Here is an 8,561-nt window from a genome sequence, read left to right as displayed (position 1 = left end):
CCCTGTACTAAGGAAGGGTGATGGCTGTGCATAAGGACGTCCCTGGTCACAGTTACCAGCGGGATTCTATACGGGTCAGTATTGGACTACCTTCTTTTTAGCGTGTTTATTTAGGGTCAATGCACACGATGCATATTACGTGCGGTTTTGCCGTGTATATTTTCGTGCGGAAAAACTGCAGCGTAATACAGTACCAGCATAGACAATGAGATTCCAGGGAATCTCATGTCCACGCTGCAGTATTTTTCGGGACTTAAATTTTCAGGACATATTTTCGAAACTGCGGCATGTCAATTTATCCTGCGATTCCGCATGCGAATTCTATCCTTGTAATTCTATAGAAATATACGCAGCAAAACCCGTAGCATGAAAACTCGAAGCATAAAAACCGCACCAAAAAAACGCATCAAAATCTCACCTTCAGGTGCAGTTTTTTTCCTGCAAATTTCTTGCAGTTTCCTGCGGTTTTGCTGTGTAATTTCCACAGGGTGGGTGAAAACTAAGCTCTGAAAAGTGATCAACACAGAGGAGGATAATAGAATATTACTCCGTAGCAGATTGCAGGATTTTAAGATAGTAAAACACTGGGCAAAACTGCCACTGAAGAAGATTTGTGGATATTGGTGGACAATTTAATGGGTGAAAAGGAGCGCGATCAAGGTAATTAAAGGAATTCCGTTTAGAAAAAGGACGGCTTAGGGGCGATCTAATTACAATAAACAAATATATGAAGGGACAGTACAGAGATCTTTCTAATGATCTCTTTACACCCAGGCCTGTAACAAGGACAAGGGGCATCCTCTAGGTCTAGAGGAAAGAAGGTTTCACCACAATCATAGACAAGGATTCTTTACGGTAAGAGCAGTGAGACTATGGAATTCTCTGCCACAGGATATTGTGATGGTTGATTCTTTGAACAAGTTCAAGAAGGGCCTGGACGTCTTTCTTAAAAAATATAATATTACAGGTAATGAGTCCCAGATTCTGGAGATGGGAAGTTGATCCCGGGATTTATTCTGATTGCCATATTTAGAGTCAGGGAGGAATTTCCCCCCAAATGAAGCAATTGGCATCAACCTCATGAGGTTTTTTGTCTTCCTCTGGATCAACACGGTAGGATTATAGATTGGACTTGATCAACTTGTATCTTTTTTCAACCTTATGAACTATGTATCAAACGAATGCAAAATATTTGGGCGGAATGATGATTTATTAATGAAACTAGATGTAACGTGATGACAGCGGTTCCAGCTGGATAAGAAAACTTCTCCCTAATCTTTCTGAGCGCACAGGACGGAACTTGACTTTTGGTACCAGAAATAATGCAAACTCTATAAAAGCCTGATAGGCCGGTATCGATGATAATATCTGTTGGAGAAAACGAAAATATAAGTCATTCTGAACAAAACAATGAAAATTAAAGATTTTATGATAATTTGGAAAACTAAAACCTTGATTCTGATTTATGGAGAATAAATAAGTGACAGAATGTATAATATCGATCCCTATAGCATACAGTTACATATGTCACCCACTGACCCCAATTGTAGAAAAATAATTTTTTCAGTATCCCTTTGTATCAAAAACATGATCAACTACGTATTCCACTACAGTACAAAAAGGAATGACAACATATACGTAGTCTCAGAATATATGACGAAAGGCATACATTGAACCCGTGATAGGCCATGGACACGTTTGACATATACGTCGGTGGCATTTCCTGGCATATATATAAAAAGCGTGGTGTGAATATAGTATAACTATGTATAGTAGAATTAAAGGATATTGAGGATTGAGGTTGAAGTTGATATCAGACGATCACACAGAAATGATAGAATTATATCCAGAATAGAAATTTCCCAAAATTAGTTTCAGGTCCGCTTCAATCAAACAGGCCGTTTGATTCCGTCTAAATAAATTTTGCTGCGAATTGCAAGTGCCCCGATTGCCCTGAAAACTCGTGTTTGACTCTTTGATGTCTTCTAGGACGGTCTCAAAACCTGTAGTATTTTCTGGTTTGGCATTTTATATAATTGGCTGTGCTAGATGGAGGGATAACCGCAGTGCATTTTGGGAAGGCTGTCTGCAAGTCATTATGGGGAAGCCTAAGTCATGTGATCCTTATTCTAGGTTGTAAAATGGTGGCCGGCACTCGGCGGCGAAGCGTCATTTTGATGCGATTTATGCACTGTGAACCTCAAAAGTTTCAGATTTTGGTCAATCTGAAAGTTTTGGCAAATTCGGACCGCATTAAATTCATGTATAATCCATTCGCCCCAGTGGCATAACTACCACCACTGCAGCATGAGTGTGCCCGTGCCACCCGCCGTAACGGCCCTCCCATGCCCGGCTGCATCAATGGTAGCGACACCACATTCAATAGTATCTGCGTCCTTAGGAAGCAGATACTATTGAACACTATAGCAGAGCATTAAGTACGGCCTGCAGCCTATTAGGCGCAGGGACAGGATCCCTGCGCAAGCTGGCGTGATGACATCACTGGATCACGCCGGCCTACACAAGGACCCTGTCAGGGTTGTGGAGCAGCTCCGTTTATCGCGGGAATGGGCCTTAGGTGAGTACAATTTTTTTGTTTTATTTTTTTGGGAGCACTGTCTAAAAGGGGGATGTTAAGGGCTGTAAGGCAGAATCTACAGGAGGGGCTGCATGGTACAATCTACAGGGGGGCTGTATGGCATAATCACAGGGGAGCTGTATGGCACTATCTACAGGGGGCTGTATGGCAATATATAAAGGGGGGCTGTATGGCACTATATACAGGGGGCTGTATGGCACTATATACAGGGGGACTGTATGGCACTATATACAGCGGGCTGTATGGCATAATCACAGGGGGGCTGTATGGCACTATCTACAGGGGGTTGTATGGCACTATCTACAGGGGGGCTCTATGGTGCCATCTACAGGGGGGCTGTATGGCACTATCTACAGGGGGGCTGTATGGCACTATCTACAGGGGGGCTGTATGGCACTATCTACAGGGGGGCTGTATGGCATTATCTACAGCGGGGGCTGTATGGCACTATCTACAGGAGGGACTGTATGGCATTATCTACAGGGGGGCACTAACTACAGGGGGGCTGTATGGCATTATCTACAGGGGGGCACTATCTACAGGGGGGCTGTATGGCATTATCTACAGGAGGGACTGTATGGCATTATCTACAGGGGGGCACTATCTACAAGGGGTTCTGTGTGTGGCACCCAGGGGAGGGGAGGTGGGGCCCAGTCAAAAGTTTTCTATGGGGCCCAGTCTTTCCTACTTACGCCCCTGATTCGCTCATCTATAATCCAGAACTAGTAATATCTCTAAAGGTCTATATGGTCCATCACTCTTTTTGGCGCACGCAACAGCAATGATGTCCTAAGATAATATCACAGAATAATGTAATGATTTTATCTATGTTCATAGACAGCGGTCCGAAAATTGTAAACATTTACTGTTTTTTCTTTTACCAATTTGCTTCTGACATTTCTTTTTTCGTTAGAAGCGTCCCTAGGTGATTGTAAAGGATCTGCCAGACACAGCTTCAGTGTCAACGCCCGTGGTTAGTCAGTCTGCACCTGCTCCTAAGTCTGATAGAGTGACTCCTTCTTCTACCACTCAGGCTGGGAGGCTGAGGAGTGGGAGAGCCTATCACAGCCTGGCCAGACGGAGCTCTCTGTCTATTTATACCTTCATTTCCTGCTTCTCCTTTGCCTGTGATTCTGTTTGTTTCCTGGCTCTGCTGCTGCTGCTTGAACTATTTGTCCTCTGCTTCATATTGACCCTGGCTTGACTGACTACTCTCTTGCTCTGCGTTTGGTACCTCGTACACTCCTGGCTTGACTCGGCTCGTTCACTACTCTTATAGCTCCCGGTGTTGCCGTGGGCATCTGCCCCTTCTCCCTTTGCTTCTTTCTACCCTTGTCTGTCTGTCTGTCGTGCACATAGTGAGAGTAGGGACCGTCGCCCAGTTGTACGCCGTCGCCTAGGACGGGCCATTGCAAGTAGGCAGGGACTGAGTGGCGGGTAGATTAGGGCTCACCTGTCTGTCTCCCCACCCCGTCATTACAGTGATGAGCTTATCACAGAGAGGCCGGCTGCTGGGATTTTGAGCGATCAGTCATGGTCTGTAAGGTAACCTGAAGGTGTTTAATCCCCCTGCATCACCACCACCGGAGAAGTAATGTATGGCATTACACAGTGCCCATTGAAATCAATGGGCCACCAATATAATGCAAGGACATGTCCGGTCCTCCAGAGTGAAAATACTCTTTGTAGTTGTTCTCCACTCTAGCTAAAAAATGAGGATTCAAAATAGAGGATCCCACTCAATGAAACCAAAACTCAAAAATGGGTTTTTTAAACAAAATAACCCTTTTTTAAAAATAACTTTTTTTCTGCGGCAATGGAAACAGTCAGGGAAATTCCCAAAAATTGTAAATCTCATCTCTCTCCTATTTGCTGTGAAGATAAAACGTTGATAGTACGAAATGATGAAGACAATTAAAAAATAAACTCCCCTCCCCCACATTGATAAATAACAGAGAACAGGAAATGAGATCTACAAATAAAATAGTATTACCATTTCTATGATGGTTGTCGGCAAACTACTGAAAATAAAGTCTTCACCTGGGTCCTCTGTGCGCCGCATGTTAATACAAAGATGTTGTAAATCCTTGACACAGTGTTGGCAATAGGCAATCCCATAATATCAATCTATTCAAAAACGTTAGATTTCCAGGATCTAATCCGTTATATTACCGCTGCCTGTTGTCTCCTGCGCCATTTTTCCATAATCCATCACGTGTTTTAAAGTGGATCCGTGATCTCATCTATTCCCTCCATATCAGGGAATTCATCCGTTCCTTGAAACCACTCTATGATATAACTGAGAGGATCGATAAGGCTGGCAGCAAGAAGAAAGACAGCCGTCCAATATCCAAGGAAAACAAAGAGCTTGGTCCATAAGCCGTCATAGGGTGGTCCAAAATGATAGGACTCCAGATTCTGCAACAAATAAGGAAACGGTTATTAAAGTGTTATTGACCTTATACAAGTGAATTAATCTTATATTTATATTACAATAAAAAAACAGAAGTATTAAAAAAGGTTATAGGAGGATACTTCAGCCCTTCCCTCTATATTACTGTGTGCTTGATTGACAACAGATTTCCCAGGCAGCAGAGGTGGGGGGAGGGGTGAGTGGGCACATAGGAGATTGTGCCCACTAATAACAATCAGGGGCGGACAGAGACACCAAGGCTTTTATGTAACAGCTAGAAAGATCTTCAGGGGCGCAGCTATAGTGGGATGCGGAGGTAGCAGTGGCACCAAGGACCATGGAACCTGGTTCCCTAAAGGGCTCTCTGGCCCATACATAGACACCAGAATGGCACATGGGAGGGTCAGGGCCCTAATAGAGGTTTTTCTTTATGTACCAGGAGCTTCAAGTTAAGGCTCTGAAGTTCTTGGATGGTGCGCCAATTTATTTTGTGGTTTGTAATACAACAATAATTATGCCATAAAGTAGGCAGTGGGAGCACTGGTCAGGCCCTCTGTTTACTGGTCCATTGTGCAGCTGCCTAAAAGGTACACTGTCATGTCCGTGGCTGTGGTCCGTCAGGTTCACTCTTCCCCTGACGGCCGCAGCCATGTGTCGGCAAGCGATGGCCCCAGTCTCCTCCTCTCACTTCCACTCACCTCGGCGAGGTCCCGTAGGGTGCGCGCGCATGCTCTTGCCCGCTCTTAAAGGGGCAGCGTGCGCACCAGACTTTAATATTTTAATCAGCCCATGAGTGCTCTGGACTATAAGAGACGCCCAGCCCCTTGCTTCTATGCCTAAGCGTTGTTTGTCGTATCCTAGTTTGTCTTGCAAATGGTCTCCCAGTGTTTTCCTGTACCAGTGTTCCCTGTTCCTGCATCCCGTGATATCCTGTTCTAGTGCCCTGCTGTGCTGTTGCCGTGCTGTACCTACGCCTGTCCTACTGCTCCACGCCTGACGTCTACCCGCTGCCTAGTCCCAGCCGAGCCTGCCTTGCTACTGTCTAAGCTGCCCACAGGTACCTTATACGAACTGTGAACTGCACCCTGTTGGCCAATCGCTAAGGCAGTACGCCCCAGTGGGTCCACGAACCCAACGTGACATACAGTATGTCCTATAGAGCCCCTATACAGCTGCACATATGGCAACAAGACAAGTACATTAGAGTCTCTAGTTTGAGAAATAGACGCCTCACAGGTCCTCAACTGGCAGCTTCATTAAATAGTACCCGCAAAACGCCAGTGTCAACGTCTACAGTGAAGAGGCGACTCCGGGATGCTGGCCTTCAGGGCAGAGTGGCAAAGAAAAAGCCATATCTGAGACTGGCTAATAAAATGAAAAGATTAATATGGGCAAAAGCACACAGACATTGGACAGAGGAAGATTGGAAAAAAGTGTTATGGACAGACAAATCGAAGTTTGAGGTGTTTGGATCACAAAGAAGAACATTTGTGAGACGCAGAACAACTGAAAAGATGCTGGAAGAGTGCCTGACGCCACCTGTCAAGCATGGTGGAGGTAATGGGATGGTCTGGGGTTGCTTTGGTGCTGGTAAAGTGCGAGATTTGTACAAGGTAAAAGGGATTTTGAATAAGGAAGGCTATCACTCCATTTTGCAACGCCATGCCATACCCCGTGAACAGCGCTTGATTGGAGCCAATTTCATCCTACAACAGGAGAATGACCCAATGCACACCTCCAAATTATGCAAGAACTATTTAGGGAAGAAGCAGGCAGCTGGTATTCTATCTGTAATGGAATGGCCAGCGCAGTCACCAGATCTCAACCCCATAGAGCTGTTGTGGGAGCAGCTTGACCGTATGGTACGCAAGAAGTGCCCATCAAGCCAATCCAACTTGTGGGAGGGCCTTCTGGAAGCATGGGGTGAAATTTCTCCCGACTACCTCAGCCAATTAACAGCTAGAATGCCAAAGGTCTGCAATGCTGTAATTGCTGCAAATGGAGCATTCCAAGACCAAAGCAAAGTCTGAAGGAGAAAATTATTATTTCAAATAAAAATCATTATTTCTAACCTTGTAAATGTCTTGACTATATTTTCTAGTCATTTTATAACTCATTTGATAAATATAAGTGTGAGTTTTCATGGAAAACACAAAATTGTCTGGGTGACCCCAAACTTTTGAACGGTAGTGTATATACATACATACATACACTATATATACACGCACTATATGTATACACATACATACACTATATGTACACATACATACAGTATATATACATACATACATACATACATAATATATATACACACACACATTATATATACACAGAGATACACTACATATACATACATACACACAAACACACACACACACACACACACTATATATAGATGCATATACTATATATACATACATACACACACTATATGTACATACACACACTCACACACACACACACTATATAAAGATGCATACACTATATATACATACATACATACACACACACTATATATACACACACTATATATACATACACTATATACACATACACACACTATATATACATATATACACACACTATATATACATACATATACACACACTAAATATACATACATATACACATCACAGACACACGAATATGCACAATATACACATATAAAGTACACATTGTAAACACACATGCACTAACCTTTTATGCAGGATATTTGTGAGGGCATTCAGCAGCTTTGATGGCCCGACACAGTGCCGTAGACAGTCTCCCCTCCGTAACGTCCCGACTAGTAACTGCAGCAGCAGGTGCAGGAGGAGAGGTGTGTAAAGCAGAGAAGGGGGGTTGGAGGGGAAGCTTCTAAAGCAGCACAGTGAGAGATCGCAGCACAGACCACGGCTGCTAATATCTGGGAGTCGGGCAGAAACTCACTTCGCCTAGCGACGCCACCGGGCATTACGGGGTCCGTGCAGTCATGTGCGGTTCGGGCAGCCATGGGCCCCCTGGGAGCCTTGGGCCCCGGGTGGCCACCCGAACCGCCCTAATGATGGTCCTTCACTAGTTGCAGAGGGGCGTGGCTGGCACCAGGGGAGATCCGGGGCAGGGCGGGACATTGCTCAGACCGCCGGGACGGTTGGGAGGTATGCTTGCTGCACACCAGACCCACATCAATAATACCTGATGAGAGAAGACCAGAAGAACCGCAGTCGTAGACGGAACATCAGAATTCGGGGTCTTTCCGAACTGACTACAGGAGACACTTTGCAACAGGTGACTATTCAAATTTTTGCTGATCTGGTGGGCCAAGAGGGAGCTTCCAAAATGGTGATAGAGAGAGTGCACAGGGCACTCAGACCGAAACTTGCCTTTCATGAACCACCGAGAGATGTAATTTGCGGATTATTGAGTTTCGTGGACACCTCATGCTTATTGAAAGCTGCAAGAGAACAAGTGGACTTTCAATATGAAGGTACAAAAATATTATTTTTTCATGACCTAGCTCCAAGTACCCTTGCAAAACGAAGAATTTTGAAGCCCATAACGGACACCCTC

At 44.6% G+C, this 8,561-nt stretch overlaps 1 long non-coding RNA gene across 2 annotated transcripts in view; it reads right to left on the bottom strand.

Moving 5' to 3' along the window:
• Nucleotides 1-1,204: 1,204 nt before the first annotated feature.
• The window catches only part of LOC142652329 (uncharacterized), a 38,356-nt gene continuing 30,999 nt past the window's right edge, over nucleotides 1,205-8,561 (bottom strand). For both annotated transcript variants that reach the window (XR_012847816.1, XR_012847815.1), the window contains exons 2-3: nucleotides 4,593-5,017; nucleotides 1,205-1,368 (exon numbers count right to left, since the gene is read on the bottom strand). This is a non-coding gene — a long non-coding RNA (uncharacterized LOC142652329). The remainder of the gene's footprint in view (nucleotides 1,369-4,592; nucleotides 5,018-8,561) is intronic.

The sequence above is a fragment of the Rhinoderma darwinii genome, chromosome 5 (genome assembly GCF_050947455.1).
Source record: "Rhinoderma darwinii isolate aRhiDar2 chromosome 5, aRhiDar2.hap1, whole genome shotgun sequence".
Classification (NCBI taxonomy): domain Eukaryota; kingdom Metazoa; phylum Chordata; class Amphibia; order Anura; family Rhinodermatidae; genus Rhinoderma; species Rhinoderma darwinii.
The sequence above is the reverse complement of the archived record's forward strand: the minus strand, read 5'-3'. Positions and strand labels throughout refer to the sequence as shown.